The sequence below is a fragment of the Aedes aegypti genome, unplaced genomic scaffold (assembly GCF_002204515.2).
Source record: "Aedes aegypti strain LVP_AGWG unplaced genomic scaffold, AaegL5.0 Primary Assembly AGWG_AaegL5_hic_scaff_116_738_PBJ_arrow, whole genome shotgun sequence".
NCBI lineage: Eukaryota > Metazoa > Arthropoda > Insecta > Diptera > Culicidae > Aedes > Aedes aegypti.
Window position 1 is genome coordinate 54,567 of NW_018734587.1, and position 17,987 is coordinate 72,553.

Here is a 17,987-nt window from a genome sequence, read left to right on the forward strand (position 1 = left end):
CACTTGCTCCTGCTGGGGCGGGTGATGAGGGCAGGATCAAACATGTCGCGCGTCGGTAGTGAAGCGGTGAAAAAGTGATCGGTTCGTTAGTAGTGCTTGATCCTTCGACCTTGACACTTGCTCCTGCGGGAGCGGGTGATGAGGGCAGGATCAAACATGTCGCGCGTCGGTAGTGAAGCGGTGAAAAAGTGATCGGTTCGTTAGTAGTGCTTGATCCTTCGACCTTGACACTTGCTCCTGCGGGAGCGGGTGATGAGGGCAGGATCAAACATGTCGCGCGTCGGTAGTGAAGCGGTGAAAAAGTGATCGGTTCGTTAGTAGTGCTTGATCCTTCGACCTTGACACTTGCTCCTGCGGGAGCGGGTGATGAGGGCAGGATCAAACATGTCGCGCGTCGGTAGTGAAGCGGTGAAAAAGTGATCGGTTCATTAGTAGTGTTTGATCCTTCGACCTTGACACTTGCTCCTGCTGGGGCGGGTGATGAGGGCAGGATCAAACATGTCGCGCGTCGGTAGTGAAGCGGTGAAAAAGTGATCGGTTCGTTAGTAGTGCTTGATCCTTCGACCTTGACACTTGCTCCTGCGGGAGCGGGTGATGAGGGCAGGATCAAACATGTCGCGCGTCGGTAGTGAAGCGGTGAAAAAGTGATCGGTTCGTTAGTAGTGCTTGATCCTTCGACCTTGACACTTGCTCCTGCGGGAGCGGGTGATGAGGGCAGGATCAAACATGTCGCGCGTCGGTAGTGAAGCGGTGAAAAAGTGATCGGTTCGTTAGTAGTGCTTGATCCTTCGACCTTGACACTTGCTCCTGCGGGAGCGGGTGATGAGGGCAGGATCAAACATGTCGCGCGTCGGTAGTGAAGCGGTGAAAAAGTGATCGGTTCATTAGTAGTGTTTGATCCTTCGACCTTGACACTTGCTCCTGCTGGGGCGGGTGATGAGGGCAGGATCAAACATGTCGCGCGTCGGTAGTGAAGCGGTGAAAAAGTGATCGGTTCGTTAGTAGTGCTTGATCCTTCGACCTTGACACTTGCTCCTGCGGGAGCGGGTGATGAGGGCAGGATCAAACATGTCGCGCGTCGGTAGTGAAGCGGTGAAAAAGTGATCGGTTCGTTAGTAGTGCTTGATCCTTCGACCTTGACACTTGCTCCTGCGGGAGCGGGTGATGAGGGCAGGATCAAACATGTCGCGCGTCGGTAGTGAAGCGGTGAAAAAGTGATCGGTTCGTTAGTAGTGCTTGATCCTTCGACCTTGACACTTGCTCCTGCGGGAGCGGGTGATGAGGGCAGGATCAAACATGTCGCGCGTCGGTAGTGAAGCGGTGAAAAAGTGATCGGTTCGTTAGTAGTGTTTGATCCTTCGACCTTGACACTTGCTCCTGCTGGGGCGGGTGATGAGGGCAGGATCAAACATGTCGCGCGTCGGTAGTGAAGCGGTGAAAAAGTGATCGGTTCGTTAGTAGTGCTTGATCCTTCGACCTTGACACTTGCTCCTGCGGGAGCGGGTGATGAGGGCAGGATCAAACATGTCGCGCGTCGGTAGTGAAGCGGTGAAAAAGTGATCGGTTCGTTAGTAGTGCTTGATCCTTCGACCTTGACACTTGCTCCTGCGGGAGCGGGTGATGAGGGCAGGATCAAACATGTCGCGCGTCGGTAGTGAAGCGGTGGAAAAGTGATCGGTTCGTTAGTAGTGTTTGATCCTTCGACCTTGACGCTTGCTCCTGCGGGGGCGGGCGATGGGGCAGGATCAAACTTGTCGCGCGTCGTTCGCTCAGAGAAATGAAAAAGCACCGCGGATCGCTAGTAGTGTTTGATCTATTGATCGCGTCGCTTGCTCTTGCGTGGGCGAGTGACGAACACTTGTTCGGCGTTTAATGCGATTATCGAATTATTTCGCGAATCAGGTTAGGCGTGATTATATCATGGATCGCATCACCAAACATTGGTGACTCCCAGATCTTTACCTTATCCCGCTAACCCAATATCCTCTCTATGACAACCGTGGAGATGCAGAGGTGATCTCGGTCTCTGGTAACAACGGTAGTCACACTAACATTCCTTCCCTTCCCCGATGACCGTAAGGACGTGGCCGGCGCCGTTATTGACTTTTAAATTTGAGCTCTCGATCTGTGCACATTGAAGAATGGTAAGCTAATCCCAAGCTCCATTCATTAATTCCCTGTGCAACTTCGATTGTTCTGGTCAATCACGGAGTAGCAACTACGAATTGTACGGTCATATATGCTTATTTATGCTTACATTGTATTTGTTATCACACATGAGTTTAAGGACCGCAAAATGAACACGTGGTATGTGTACACGCAAAAAAATTGTGCGCTAAAAACTACCATTTTAGGGGGTTAACTCAAGCGCTCGCACCGGCAATTTTCAGCAGACCAGAAATGCGCTTGATTTTACCATGTCTGTAGTCGGAATCAGATTGTTGTAAATTATTTCTGTCAAATTTACCAGTAATGCGGTGGGGTGTACCGTAAACATAGTAAATTGGTCTGAATTTCCATGGTAGTTTCAAGAATGGGCGTAGTTATTTTTACCACAGAATTGAAGAATTATTTCAATGATAGAATATTCATACCAAAAGCGTTACGAGGGGGTGGGTGGGTGTCACAATTGGCGATTTTCAGCGTTATGAAATAAATGAATGAACCCTTATAAGCTGTTACGTTTTATTAGTTAAAAATCAAAATCAAATGTATCGAATTAACTATTGTTGCGCGCCCACCAAATCGGAACGCGCGTGTGGGACACGCGACGTGTGATTCGTTCCCTTCATAACTGTCATAATGACATGTGTGGCGCTGCATTCTTACGATGTTTATGAACACAGCGCACTATTCAAATATTAGTCGCGACGCTTGGAGATTGAGAAAACAAATATTTAAAAATAATGTTTGTCCTTATTTCTGTCGGATCCATAATATTAGATGGTTAATTTTCTTGTGTTACTGAATCATAATCTCAACCATTTTTACTACATTTTGCACAGTTGAGGTTCTCAGGTAGATAATATTCTCAACTTTTGATTGTAAGATTCCCAAAATTAACTTCATTTTTTATTCGTCAACTCTGGAAGATGCTTGCGTTCAACAACAATATTGTCTCTCACATGTTTCGAAAAAAAAAAAATATTTCAAGTATTTATTAAAATGAATCCTATTTAATTTCACTCGGCCTTCCTTAACCGAGTGGTTAGAGTCCGCGGCTACAAAGCAAAGCAATGCTGAAGGTGTCTGGGTTCGATTCCCGGTCGGTCTAGGATCTTTTCGTAATGGAATTTTCCTTGACTTCCCTGAGCATAGGGATGGTACACAAATATGTCACTCTAAATTTAAACTTATTTAACCCCTCCCCCCTTTGTTACGATTGTTGTATGAGTCCTCCAAAAATTTCGTAAGGCTTGTCACATGTGGCAAGTGTACTTGCCTTGACGCCCTTGAAGCGTGACATAATTTGTGCATGAACCCATTGTAAACGGCCCGCGTGATTTTCTTTATGGCCGGAATCCGCGCGTCGACTCTAGCACGATCTCGCGGTGTTTACTCGATCTTACCGACAACTGGTAGACGCCAACTGAGTGCGTTTCCCCAATCTTCCCCTTCGGACTGACAGGCTGGGTGGCTGACCCAGTACCTGCTGGCGGAAGGTTCGACTAGAGAACCGTGTCTCTTTAACAGTTAAGCACTGATTCGTCGGAACGACACTCGCCAGGCGAGTGGTCCGCAACCGAAGGAAGCGAGTGTTTAACCGTTGTTACGGCGGTTCAACAACAGAGGAGAACCAGTCGTGGATATTTCCTCTTGTTTTTCCCTTCAGACGGACAGGCTGATGTTTTAACCAGTACCTGACAGTGGAAGGTTCCAACTAGTGGATTATATCCGCAAAAGGATGCACGCCGAGTCGTCGGAACGACACCCGCCAGGCGAGTAGTCTGCAACCGAAGGAATCGAGCGGTCAACCGGTGTACGACGGTTTTGTGTTCGAAAGGCTTGGTTGGAGATTGATCCCCTTCTCTTTCCCTTCAGACGGACAGGCTGATGTTTTAACCAGTACCTGACAGTGGAAGGTTCCAATAGGGAGCTCTCTCTCTTAACGATTGAAAGCTGACTCGTCAGAACGACACCCGCCAGGCGAGTAGTCCGCAACCGAAGGAGTCGAGTTTGCAATCGTTGGTGATAACCTTAGTGGTTGGACTTACCAGGAATTTCTCTCTAGAAAGACAAGTTGCCTGTTCCGAGTCTAAACGTAAGATCATGTATTTCGTGGTTGGTTCTGGGTTTTTATAGGCGACTTTCGTCGATCTGGGGGACTTATTCTAAGAAGTGACAAATGCAGTTCTATCGTAGGTCCTATTGATTCTTAAAGTTAGAAAGGGACAATTGTCGTGATTGCCTAAATCTAATTTTCTCCCACGAGAAAGAAGCAAAGAGATTTCAATGTTTTAGGTTTTTTCTCGTAAGGTATGTCTCTGAGTGCGTAGGTAATAAATTTCGAATTTAATTACTTTGTTTCTTTCGTTGCGTGGGATGATTACTTTCTATGCGTGGGTTGACGCAGGGACATATTTGTTCTTGTTGCGCCTTACCATTAGATCAATGCTTTCCCTTTCTCTTCGTTATGACTCCTGTCCGCGTATCAATCGAATGCGTCAGGCTCAGCGAGGGCCTGCGCTTTGTGCTTATGACGGTTTGGTCCTACCTGCTTGCTATGGAAGGAAATTGTTAACGATCTTTGTTTTTATGGCTTTCCCTTCCTTCTGAGTTGATGGGGCAGTGCGCCTTTACTTTCTAATGCTAATGTTACCATCTGTTTTTTGTGCTGAGTGATGGCTCTGTCTGTTTAGAATGCTATAGGGGGAGGGATCGGTATGGTTCTAGTATATCCCTTCGCATGGTATGAGTTGCCTTCTTCTGTTTGTGGGTCGTAAATTACGTGCTTATTGGCTAGTTGTTTATTTTCGTTTCTTCTCTCTGTCATTGGTTCGCATCCGATCGCAAATTAATCGTCGCGAATTAACACCGCCCTTCGTAAAATCCTTAATTTTACAATATTGTTTCCGCGACGTTATAATTGTCTATGCTTGTTCTTTAATTATTATGAAGGTTGTTATTCTTGAGCTTACTTGCTAAAAAGGCAATTGTCAAATGGTTACAATGTATTTTAATATTATTACCGTATTTCTTTCTTTCTTTTTTTTTTTTTTTATACGGTTTGATTTCACTTAATTTTATTATTCTTGGTCGTACAATAGTCTTGTTGTAAATGATGATGTAAAGATTATGTTCCATATAATTTCTTACCATGTGTGTATTATGATTATCTGATATCTTATTTAGAAGTCACTATATTGCTCGGCCTGGGGTAGGGGCGAGGTCTGCTCTCGTTGTTTGATTCTTCCTCATGGTGATCGTCTTGCTTGTCAGTTGGCTGCGGCGCTAGAGTGGTGCATTCCGTTAGGTCGTTCTTGTCTTGGTATCGCTTCATTACGTTGCGGTGCGATAGAAGAGTCGTTAGCGAGTCCCAAAAGGACGCCAATAGCTGCCATCCGAATCCGTATATATCGTATAGGATTCTACCGTGTATCAGCGTGTCGACTGCGAACTTGATCATCCTCGTTATCATGTAGATTCCAAGTGCCGTTGATGTTACGTTGCCTAACCATGTTGACCAGGAGATGAGTTTAGACCAATATTTGTTGAAAGCGTTGTCGACGATCCTTTCAGATATGAGGGCGTCGAAGGTGTATCCTTGTAGATTGGGATGCTGCCCTGATATCGCCTTGTGGAGTACCGATGATGCTATCTTCTTGTCCCCTTGCTCGTAGACCATGTTTTTCATTCTTTCAAGGCTTTCTGCGTCGTACACTCCGCTTTGCATGAGGCTTGGTAGTGATGTATATGACCAGCTTGTAATGACGTCTGTCGTTAGTTTGTTCGGGGGTGTAGACTCTCGTAGTCTTTGGTCCGTGGTGTACCATCTTCCTCCGATGGTGAATTTTGCTGGTATTAGAGGTGTGCAGTCTATTTCGGTCCCTCTTCTTTGTAGGATACGTGTCACTGGTGCCATGTACATTGACACGTTGTTGTACTTTACAGGAATTTCTTGGTAACATTCCTGTTTGCTTTCATATGTTACGAAGACTGGTTTACACTCGATGATGTAGAGCACTTCTGCTGCTACGATAGCGGTGAACCCGGATCGTTTTACTATGTTGGACACGAATTCGCTTGGGTTGACTCTTGCTAGAGTAAGTTTGGTTTCCATTAGTGCCTTGTCGATTTTGCACATTTCCGTCATAACTGTTGTATATACTTCATTCAGTTGTTGGCCCAGGTAGTTCTCGACCAACGTTATTTTCGAATTGAAGTAAGTAAAAAGGTCCAGGTTTCGTCCGGTGCTTTCCTTTCGTTTGAAGGGGGACTTGAATCCGCTGGCCTCTATTATATAGATTCTGGGGTGGTCTGTAACGTACGCGTCGAATCCACATATTTGAGTTTTGTCGCGTGCTCTTATCGAGAACATGTGAGTGTCCGACAGAAGCGTGTAGACTGCTTTTGATCTTGATTTGTCGTTATCGTGATCAAAGGTTTTGTTTACAGTCCCTTCATATATGATTTCGAATTCGGTCTCCTCGCATTGTCTCCGCAGGTCAACTTCCCACGTCATGTAGCCGAACTCAGGGTCTAGGCACCATCCGGTTTTGTAGGCACATACTATACCGTTTCTTAGAGCCACCTGGTCGTTTTCGATGTCCGCCGTTGCTGTGTAATCGTACATGCTTATCTCGTACTCATAGAAAACTAGTGCTCCTTCCCAGGTGTATGATGCAGTTCTGTAGACTCCACCGCTACAAGAGCTTCCTTTCAGACTCCCTACTATTAGTGTTTCTCCTCGCGTTGTGCTGTTGCGACGGAGTTCGCGAATCTTTTTGCTCTCGGATAGTGATACGGATCCGAGCAATTGAGCTAACCTGCATTCGTCCGGGGTGAATTCCTTGACGATGTATGCGTACCCATGCTCATAATCTGACGTATGAGAAAGCGCACCGCAGTGTCGGATTGATCGTTTTATTATTACCTTGCACTGGTGGACCTTCACGAATGCTTTTGGGCTTCTTTGTAAGACTTGTATGCGGACTTCCGTAGTCGTGAGATTCCTAGTTGGTGGAATACACGATGCGACGTCCATCAGTGAATAGCTCGTTATGTTTACGTTGTTGCTGGTGCAATCGTACGCTATGAGCCCTTTAAGCTCACTTCCTAATGCTTGGCTAATCAGTAGGAATAGTGCTATTACTGTTAAGGTCCACATGTTGGCGTTGATTACCCTGGCTTTCTTCGCCGGGTTATTGTTTTCTTTGAGTTCTCTCGTTATCAAGTCTTTTGATGATGCCGTGACGTACCTTGTCGTGGCGGTTAGGCCTTCCTCGTTAAGATGCCACGTTGGTGGTTTTATTCTTCGTTTATTCCGCCTTCTTTCCCGTAGGTGTTTATTGAAGCTCGTCAATATTGCAGGGTCGTGGTTTTTACAGATGCTTTTCTCCTTCGTCGATATTTCGTTCAGCTCGTGTTCTAGCGCCGCTGCCGTAGTGACTTTGGATGATGCTGCTTCGATGCGCTCGTCGATTGTTGCTACTGCTGCCGCTGCTCCTCCGATGCTGCTTGATGACGTTGCTTCGCTGCACCCGTCGATTGTTGCTACTGCTGCCGCTGCTCCTTCGATGCTGCTTGATGACGTTGCTTCGCTGCACTCGTTGGCTGCTGCTGTTATTGCCACCGCTGCTTCGTCGCCGCTGCGTGATGTAGCCGCTTCGTTGCACTTGTCGGCTGTTGCCTTTGTCTTCTTGACGGGTTGTGATGACGTTGCTAGGACACACTCGTCATTTACTACTGCTCTCTTCTTTATGTTATTAGTGTTTTTATCAGCTGTTATCAATGACTTTACTTCACCAATTTTTTTGTTTTCATCGTCTGTGTTTGATTCGTCTCCCTTTCTGTAGACGTCGAGTACTGCGACGCTGGATGCTGCGCGATGGTAAATTCCGAATTTGGTTGTAATTTTCAAGGATCGTACTTGTTTGTCCTTTGATTCTTTTACCTCAATGACTCGTCCCTTGAGCCATTGGTTCCTTTTAGCTTCGGCGTCGACTATTACGACAATATCGTTGACTTGTATCGGTTTAGTTTTTGTTTGCCATTTTGGCCGCTGCGCTATTATTGGTAAGTATTCTTTTCTCCATCTGTCCCAGAAGTACTTTCCGTAATATTGTGCTAGTCGCCAATGTTTCCGCTCGAGTTTATGACTCTCGAACATAGATGGCACGGATAATGATCCCGCTCTTCCTATTAAGATATGGAACGGGGTTAGTACTTCATCATCTTCACACTCTAGCGGTATATGTGTTAACGGGCGTGAATTGAGATAGAACTCTGCTTGGATTAGCGCGCCTCTCAGTATCTCAACATTTGGTGCTGAGTGATCCTTGCGTGATGTTATCGTTTCCATGAGGCTGTTTTTGACAATCCTTATCAATCTTTCCCATGCGCCTCCGAAATGCGGTGCTTTTGGGGGGTTGAAATGCCATTCTAGCTCCAATTTGATTGCTTGCCCGGCTTCCATTTTGGAATTTATCTGGTCTACCAGACTGCGTAGTTCTCGTTCTGCTCCTATGAAGTTTGTTCCGTTATCGCTGTATAAGTGCGATACTTTACCTCTTCGGTTTTGAAAATTCATGAAGCACAATAAGAATGCGTCTGTATCCAACTTCGACGCCAGTTCGATGTGTACGGCTCTTGTGGTCATACAGGTGAAGATCGCGCCCCAGCGTTTTTCCTTGGATCTGTTGACTGCGACCTCAAATGGTCCGAAATAATCCACCCCAGTATGATTAAAGGGATAGACATAGGTGTCTGTTCTGCACTTCGGAAGTGCGGCCATTATCGGTATTTTTGGTTTTATAATTGCGTTCATGCAGTGTTGGCAGCGTGACTTGACTAATTGAAATGCTGTGTTTAGTCGCGTTATGTGGTACTTCTGCTGCAGGGCTGCGAGTACAGATTTGTCTGCTTGGTGGTTGAACATTTCGTGATACCATTTGATAATTAATTGGGTTATGTGATGATCTTTAGGTAGAATTATTGGTATTCTCGCAGCTTTCGGTAGGTTGTCAGCGTACTCTAATCTACTGCGAGAGCGCATGACTCCATTTTCGTCGAGCATAGGTGTCAGTTTTGAGAGGGGACCAATTGTTGTAAGTTCTCCGTTTTCTGTTAGATCATTGATTTCATCGGAAAAACGTCGCCTTGTGCCTTCCGGTAGAGTATATTTTCCGCTCTTACTCTGTCTCTCATAGTGAAGCTTTTAGTAAAACACGGGCGTTTTAGGCCGAAATCAATGATCTTGAGAATCGCGCAGAGGCGGAATATTAGTTTCCACCAATTCGAGAATTTGTTTTCATGTATATAATCTTTGTTGGTTTGGTGTATGCCCACGAACTTTGCCTCTACTTCTGTTTCTTTTATTTCTGTTTGGGGCCATTTTTCTGTTGGGAGTTTTAGGAATTCCGGGCCTGTTATCCATATGGATTTTTTATGACATGGCTTGGTACCTTCGTCCGCGGGGTTTTCGTTAGTAGGTACCCACCTCCATTGGTCCATAGTGGTCGAGTCGAGTATCTCACCGATGCGGTGAGCTATAAACGGTTTATATTTTCGATGCTCGGAGTTGATCCATGAGAGGACTGTTTTGGAATCTGTCCAAAAGGTGGATCCTATGATCTTCAATCGGGTTTCTTGCCTTACTGTATCTGCTAATCTTACCCCTAGTAGCGCTGCTTGTAGCTCGAGACGCGGAATTGATAGCGGTTTAATAGGTGCTACTCGTGATTTTGCTGCCATGATTCTCACGCACGGGTTTTGCTGCGTATTACTTCTTGCGTATACGATTGCTGCAAAGGCCTTATCCGAAGCGTCAACGAAGGTGTGAAGTTCTATGTGCGTGCCTACGTCCTTCATTACCCATCGAGGTATTCGTATGTTGCTCGCGGTTTGTACTTTCTCCACCCATGAGTTCCATATCTTTTGTGCTCTTTCGGATATAGGTGTGTCCCAGTCCTTTGTTCCCTTATGCAGCTCCTGTTTTAGGATCTTACCTTGGATTGTTACGTTCGATATTAGCCCTAGCGGGTCGAAGACACTCATGACGAACGAGAGTACCTCGCGTTTGCTAGGGTTTCTGATTTTGCAGAGTACTTCTTTAGGTAATTTTTCTAGGTTCACCTGATACCCGATCGTATCCTTGTTGGTGTTCCAGTAGACTCCGAGTATCTTCTCGGCTTCGTCTTCCTTGTCATTAAGATACTTCTTTGTATCCATTTCTCTTCTGTTTTCTGGGATCGAATCTAGTAACATTTTGTCATTGGAGCAAAACTTCGTAATAAAGAAACCACCTTCGTCGTGAGCCTTAATTATCTGAGCGACGGTGTCCTTGGCTTCCTCCAAAGAGTTGAAACTATCGTCGTAGTCATCTACGTAGTGCTGGTTTATTATTGGCGACAATGCTAGAGGATACTTTTCTTTTAGTCTTTCCGCGTTGTGGTTCTTGGCTGCCTGGGCGCATGACGGTGAGCATGTCGAACCGAACGTCATTACTTGCATGACGTATATGTCCGGGAACCTCTGTTCGCAGTTGCGCCATAAGAATCGTTGCGCGTCCTGGTCTTCTTTTCGTACCTTTACTTGGTGGAACATCTCTTTTATGTCGCCACATACCGCATATCTTCCTTCCCGGAATCGAACTAGTATTCCGAATAGTGACGTAGTGGAGTCTGGTCCCGATAGCAAGGCCGAGTTGAACGATTGACCCTGTATCTTGGCTGCCGCGTCGAAAACTAATCTTGGTTTCGGCGGCTGTTTATTTTTGTTAACCACGACGAAGTGCGGTAAATAGTACAGGTTATCTTTCTCCTTTAACATTTCGGCTGGTGCAAGTTTTCTGGCGTAGCCTTTTTCGACGTAGTTTTGAATTGTTTCCATGACCCACTTCTGTAGGGGTGGGTCCTCTTTTAGTTTATTTTCGAGACCGACTAATCTCTTTTTTGCCACTTCCATGCTGGATGGGAATTTATGACCGTCCTTTTTCCACAGCAGACCTACCTCGTAACGTCCGTCTTCGTTGTCATAGCGTAGCGTCTTAAGGATGATTTCGTTCGCTCTTTTCTCATCCGCGGCCTGAGGTAACTCTTTTACTGGCTTGACTCCGAAGTCTTCCAGAGAAAGGTAGTTGTCCATGATGTGCCGTAAGGTGTCTTCGTTATGGGTAACCATGGCGTGACCTTCTTCGTTGTTAGTGGTTAGTTTCCCGTAGATTACCCATCCTAGCTTCGTCTTCATGGCGATTGGGTCTCCTTGGTCTCCGAATCGATGCTCTAATCCTGTAATCAAATGACTGTGATTTAGTCCTAGCATTATTCCTGGTCTCATTGTATCGAAACTGTTTAACGGTAGTCCTCTTAAGTGAGGATAGCGTTCGCATAATTTTTGATAATTTCTCGATTGTTTTGGTAGCATTAAGTTTTTAATTGTTCTAACGTCTCTCAGCACATGGCTGGTTTTTGTATCTCCTTTTATAACTACGTCGACGCTTTGACTGGAGTTATGCGCTGTAGTGACCTCTTGTGTCCAATTAAGTTGAAGAGGTATTGACTTCCCGACTAACTTCAGTTCTTTAGCGATATCCGCTTCTAATAGAGTCAGTGACGAGCCGGGGTCTAGGAAGGCGTAAGTACTTACGGTTTTATCTTTGTTTCGTAATGTTACGGGTAATACCTGAAAATGTACCGTTATTGGTTTCGCGTTCTCTTCATGATTATTCACGGGTTGTTGTTCAATCGTGACTTCTTCTGTTTGAGGATGGAGCATTCGGTGATGTCTTCTTGCACACCCTTTGATGTCGCATCTCTTGGCCTTAGAACATTTAAACATGTTATGATTCGTGCCTAGGCAACTGAAGCATAGGCGTTCCAGTTGGGCTGTTTTTTGCCTCTCGTCTACCTTCATCTTCTTGAAGGCATTACAGTCCCAGATCTTATGTGCATTAGGTCGTTTACATACCTTGCACGTTCCTTGTCTGTAGGTTTCCTTGGTTCGTTGCTCGTGATGATTGATCGACGCCCTTTGATGTTCGATGTTCGGTTGATGCATCGTCATCGCCCTTGCCGTTCTCGCGAATGGTCTTAGCCAGTCGTTCAAGTCGTCTAATGATTGAACTGCTATCTGAGAGTTATTCATGCAGTATTCGGTTCTCTTGACTTGAATGTTGTATGGAAGTTTTCTTACTAGTTCCTCTACTAGTCTATGATCCGATAAGTACTCGTCTTTTTCGAGTAGCTTCACATTGCTTACGAGATTTTCAAGGGCTGTCGACATCTCGATTACGGCAGTTCTTGAATCTTTCCTGACTCTCATAAGCTCGGTTAGCAATTCCTTGTACACTTGTTCCGGTCTTCCGAAATGCTCCTCGAGTCGAGCCATAATCTCCGGCACGTTATTCGCGTCCATCATTAATTGTCGTACGCTCTTTACGGCCGCTCCGTAAAGCACCTGCTGCAACCGGTTTAAGTTTTCAATATTATTGAATGCTCCTTCGTTCGTTGTCTGTTCGTAGGCCCTTTTAAAGTTAGGCCATTCCTTTGCTGCTCCCCCGAACTTTGGGAGTCGTATTAGTGCTTGCCGCTTCAAATAGATTGTCCAATCCTCTTGGACTTCGTTTTCCCTTTTAATGCTGAGTCCTGTCAGAGCCTTCGTGATTTCATTTACCGCTCTTTGTTGCCCGTTTAACATTCGCTCAAAGAAGGCTTCCGTAGGACTCGTAGCAACTGCTCTTGCCGCTAGGGTTAATTTTTTGATTTCCTTGTCAATTAGCTGGCACTTAGCACAAAGGAAAATCTCTTCTTTCGTTGGCTTCTTGGTAAGTTTTGCGCACGATGGGTGGAACCAACGATCGCATTCTGAGCACTCCACCATGTATTCGTCTTTATCGTCGGGGTCGTTACAAAGGCGGCAGTTGCCGTTTTGGTTATCCACGAACATGCTAGACATTTTGTTCCTTGTGGCTTCTCTCTAGAATTCCGGATTCGTTCGATTTTTGCTGGTTCGCGTTTTAGTCCTCTGGTGAGGTTTAAAGTGGTCAATTCGACCGCCTTCTTTTCGGTTCTCTAGCACGTCCTCGCAAGGATCGTGCCCGTTGTCCTCTTCCTGGGGTTTCCAGTGGTCGATTCGACGCCTTCCGGCTCTCTAGCACGTCCTCGCAAGGATCGTGCCCGTTGTCCTCTTCCTGGGGTTTCCAACGGTCGATTCGACGCCTACTTACCGGTTCTCTAGCACGTCCTCGCAAGGATCGTGCCCGTTGTCCTCTTCCTGGGGTTTCCAATGGTCGATTCGACGCCTTCCGGCTCTCTAGCACGTCCTCGCAAGGATCGTGCCCGTTGTCCTCTTCCTGGGGTTTCCAACGGTCGATTCGACGCCTACTTACCGGTTCTCTAGCACGTCCTCGCAAGGATCGTGCCCGTTGTCCTCTTCCTGGGGTTTCCAACGGTCGATTCGACGCCTTCCGGCTCTCTAGCACGTCCTCGCAAGGATCGTGCCCGTTGTCCTCTTCCTGGGGTTTCCAACGGTCGATTCGACGCCTTCCGGCTCTCTAGCACGTCCTCGCAAGGATCTTGCCCGTTGTCCTCTTCCTGGGGTTTCCAACGGTCGATTCGACGCCTTCCGGCTCTCTAGCACGTCCTCGCAAGGATCGTGCCCGTTGTCCTCTTCCTGGGGTTTGCAACGGTCGATTCGATGCCTTCCGGCTCTCTAGCACGTCCTCGCAAGGATCGTGCCCGTTGTCCTCTTCCTGGGGTTTCCAATAGTCGATTCGACGCCTTCCGGCTCTCTAGCACGTCCTCGCAAGGATCGTGCCCGTTGTCCTCTTCCTGGGGTTTCCAACGGTCGATTCGACGCCTTCCGGCTCTCTAGCACGTCCTCGCAAGGATCTTGCCCGTTGTCCTCTTCCTGGGGTTTCCAACGGTCGATTCGACGCCTTCCGGCTCTCTAGCACGTCCTCGCAAGGATCGTGCCCGTTGTCCTCTTCCTGGGGTTTCCAACGGTCGATTCGACGCCTACTTACCGGTTCTCTAGCACGTCCTCGCAAGGATCGTGCCCGTTGTCCTCTTCCTGGGTTTCCAATGGTCGATTCGACGCCTTCTTACCGGTTCTCTAGCACGTCCTCGCAAGGATCGTGCCCGTTGTGACACCTTTCTTAGTATCGCAACAGCGATTATTTTAAATTGATGACTCAGCGTTGAGCGCGTATTTCAACAGAACACTTTCCAACACTTTTCTTCTGCGAATCTTCTTATGGTCGTTTAGGCCTGACCATTCCTTCCACCGATTTCGAAACTCGTTGTACAAACACCTTTTCCCTAGGTGTGTTTTCCCAGAGAACTAGTTCAAAAGACCCTGTTTCGCACAGTTCTTGTTTAGCCACTGGCCTTTCGGCCCACTGCTTGTAATTGTCGGTGTTTTTCACTTCGTCGAACTTCGCGTCAATCTCGCGGAAGTATTCGACGAGCTCATCGATCTCTCGCGTGAGATCTGACATTTCACTCAACTAAACACTACAGGAATTTTCTTCTGGTTACTCTTTAGGCGGTAACCACACCTTGCTTTTAACCGCAACGAAAACGCGCGACGTTGTGGTTCCTCACTCGGGGCACCATGTAAACGGCCCGCGTGATTTTCTTTATGGCCGGAATCCGCGCGTCGACTCTAGCACGATCTCGCGGTGTTTACTCGATCTTACCGACAACTGGTAGACGCCAACTGAGTGCGTTTCCCCAATCTTCCCCTTCGGACTGACAGGCTGGGTGGCTGACCCAGTACCTGCTGGCGGAAGGTTCGACTAGAGAACCGTGTCTCTTTAACAGTTAAGCACTGATTCGTCGGAACGACACTCGCCAGGCGAGTGGTCCGCAACCGAAGGAAGCGAGTGTTTAACCGTTGTTACGGCGGTTCAACAACAGAGGAGAACCAGTCGTGGATATTTCCTCTTGTTTTTCCCTTCAGACGGACAGGCTGATGTTTTAACCAGTACCTGACAGTGGAAGGTTCCAACTAGTGGATTATATCCGCAAAAGGATGCACGCCGAGTCGTCGGAACGACACCCGCCAGGCGAGTAGTCTGCAACCGAAGGAATCGAGCGGTCAACCGGTGTACGACGGTTTTGTGTTCGAAAGGCTTGGTTGGAGATTGATCCCCTTCTCTTTCCCTTCAGACGGACAGGCTGATGTTTTAACCAGTACCTGACAGTGGAAGGTTCCAATAGGGAGCTCTCTCTCTTAACGATTGAAAGCTGACTCGTCAGAACGACACCCGCCAGGCGAGTAGTCCGCAACCGAAGGAGTCGAGTTTGCAATCGTTGGTGATAACCTTAGTGGTTGGACTTACCAGGAATTTCTCTCTAGAAAGACAAGTTGCCTGTTCCGAGTCTAAACGTAAGATCATGTATTTCGTGGTTGGTTCTGGGTTTTTATAGGCGACTTTCGTCGATCTGGGGGACTTATTCTAAGAAGTGACAAATGCAGTTCTATCGTAGGTCCTATTGATTCTTAAAGTTAGAAAGGGACAATTGTCGTGATTGCCTAAATCTAATTTTCTCCCACGAGAAAGAAGCAAAGAGATTTCAATGTTTTAGGTTTTTTCTCGTAAGGTATGTCTCTGAGTGCGTAGGTAATAAATTTCGAATTTAATTACTTTGTTTCTTTCGTTGCGTGGGATGATTACTTTCTATGCGTGGGTTGACGCAGGGACATATTTGTTCTTGTTGCGCCTTACCATTAGATCAATGCTTTCCCTTTCTCTTCGTTATGACTCCTGTCCGCGTATCAATCGAATGCGTCAGGCTCAGCGAGGGCCTGCGCTTTGTGCTTATGACGGTTTGGTCCTACCTGCTTGCTATGGAAGGAAATTGTTAACGATCTTTGTTTTTATGGCTTTCCCTTCCTTCTGAGTTGATGGGGCAGTGCGCCTTTACTTTCTAATGCTAATGTTACCATCTGTTTTTTGTGCTGAGTGATGGCTCTGTCTGTTTAGAATGCTATAGGGGGAGGGATCGGTATGGTTCTAGTATATCCCTTCGCATGGTATGAGTTGCCTTCTTCTGTTTGTGGGTCGTAAATTACGTGCTTATTGGCTAGTTGTTTATTTTCGTTTCTTCTCTCTGTCATTGGTTCGCATCCGATCGCAAATTAATCGTCGCGAATTAACACCCATAGAGTAGCACCAAAGACAAATTAAAGACCCCCATGTCCCTTGCAGTTGCCCGAAATTTTATGGCTCATAAGGTAATCTAGAATGCCATTCAAAGTGTACTGCGATCTGTCAAACTTGGGTACCTTTTACACTACCGAGGGACCAAATGCAGTACTAGAAGTGGTACCCAATCTGAGCCCGAGTGCGACGGACCTGGTAGCACCGTACCTGCCACACGATATACGCAAAAATGGCAACTATGGGGCCCAGATAGCCGTAGCGGTAAACGCGCAGCTATTCAGCAAGACCAAGCTGAGGGTTGTGGGTTCGAATCCCACCGGTCGAGGACCTTTTCGGGTTGGAAATTTTCTCGACTTCCCAGGGCATAGGGTATCTTCGTACCTGCCACACGATATACACATGCAAAAAATGGTCATTGGCATAGTAAGCTCTCAGTTTAATAACTGTGGAAGTGCTCATAAGAACACTACGCTGAGAAGCAGGCTCTGTCCTAGTAGAGACGTAACGCCAGAAAGAAGAAGAAGAAGGCAAAGGAAGCGCTCAGTTAATAACTGTGGAAGTGCTTATTGAACACTAAGCTGAGAAGCAGGCTCTATCCCAGTGAGGACGTGCCAAGAGGAAACATTATTACATATCGTATCAATTCGATTACAGCTTTTTTTTTTAATAATCGGAAAGTGGTTAACCACCCAAGAAACATTGTTAGCTGAAGAAGCAGTTTATTCAGTTGAAACATGCTAACGAGTGATTTGTTTAACTCGTACTCAACAAAAATGTTGTTGAGCTGTTTTTTTTCAACAGGTTATTTGTTTTATTCGGCAATCGTCAGTAATAGGGAGTTTCAAATAATTTGGCTGAGTGCCAAAGTGAACCATGGAAGTGCCCAAGTAGCTCTTTAGCCCATTTAGCAAAAAAGAATAGTACACACAATTTCAAGTCAAAAAATAGTACATGTACTCTAAAATGAGTACGTCTCGTAGCCCCAATAGTCACCAACACTACATAAAGATTGCTGGTTGAAAATATAAACAAAGATCAGCCGCAGACAAACAGACGTAACACTGACGAAATTTTCATCGACCACTCATTTAACGATCATTTCAAATTCGTTATGTTACAAATCTCACAAACAGAGGTGCGCGCATCGTTTTTCTCCGCGATTGACGTTTCACACTACCGCCATCTGCCGGTCTTGTTGCACGAAACACCTGTTCGTGCAACAAGCTCACCAGATGATGATGGTGTAAACTGGGTGATGAATTTGAAGAAATTTGTTCTAAGTGTTACGTCTGTTTGTCTGTGGATCAGCTGTTCCCAGCAAAATCAAACGGCAATATTTTCAACCAATTTGTACGGCAGGCGTTACCAATGTTACGAAATCAGCTCTACTTGTCAACTGGATACAACTCAAGTAATTTGGATAGCTGAAGTATTTCTTGGCCATTAATACTTGTCCTATCCTTTTGCACAGTACTTTCGAAGTGGATATTGTACATCCACTTGAATATTGGATTATCCCGGCTATTTATATTTAAGACTGCTCGAAACAGTCGTCGGGAATCAAGGGGTATCTCAATGTATTTCATCCATATCGAACAATGTGGCCGATGTTGTTGAAACACATAATTATGAAACAAACATAACCTCAATTTCAAATGTT

At 46.2% G+C, this 17,987-nt stretch overlaps 1 protein-coding gene and 2 long non-coding RNA genes across 3 annotated transcripts in view; 2 read left to right on the plus strand and 1 right to left on the minus strand.

The window, feature by feature from the left end:
- LOC110680289 overlaps positions 1-17,987 on the minus strand; it is a 64,635-nt gene that overhangs the window by 36,616 nt on the left and 10,032 nt on the right. The gene's annotated exons all lie outside the window — the stretch shown is intronic.
- Positions 3,491-5,419, plus strand: LOC110680294. The gene is made up of 2 exons (XR_002502819.1): positions 3,491-3,873; positions 4,083-5,419. It is a non-coding gene; the product is annotated as an uncharacterized LOC110680294 (long non-coding RNA).
- On the plus strand, positions 13,061-15,716 carry LOC110680293. The gene is made up of 2 exons (XR_002502818.1): positions 13,061-15,161; positions 15,371-15,716. It is a non-coding gene; the product is annotated as an uncharacterized LOC110680293 (long non-coding RNA).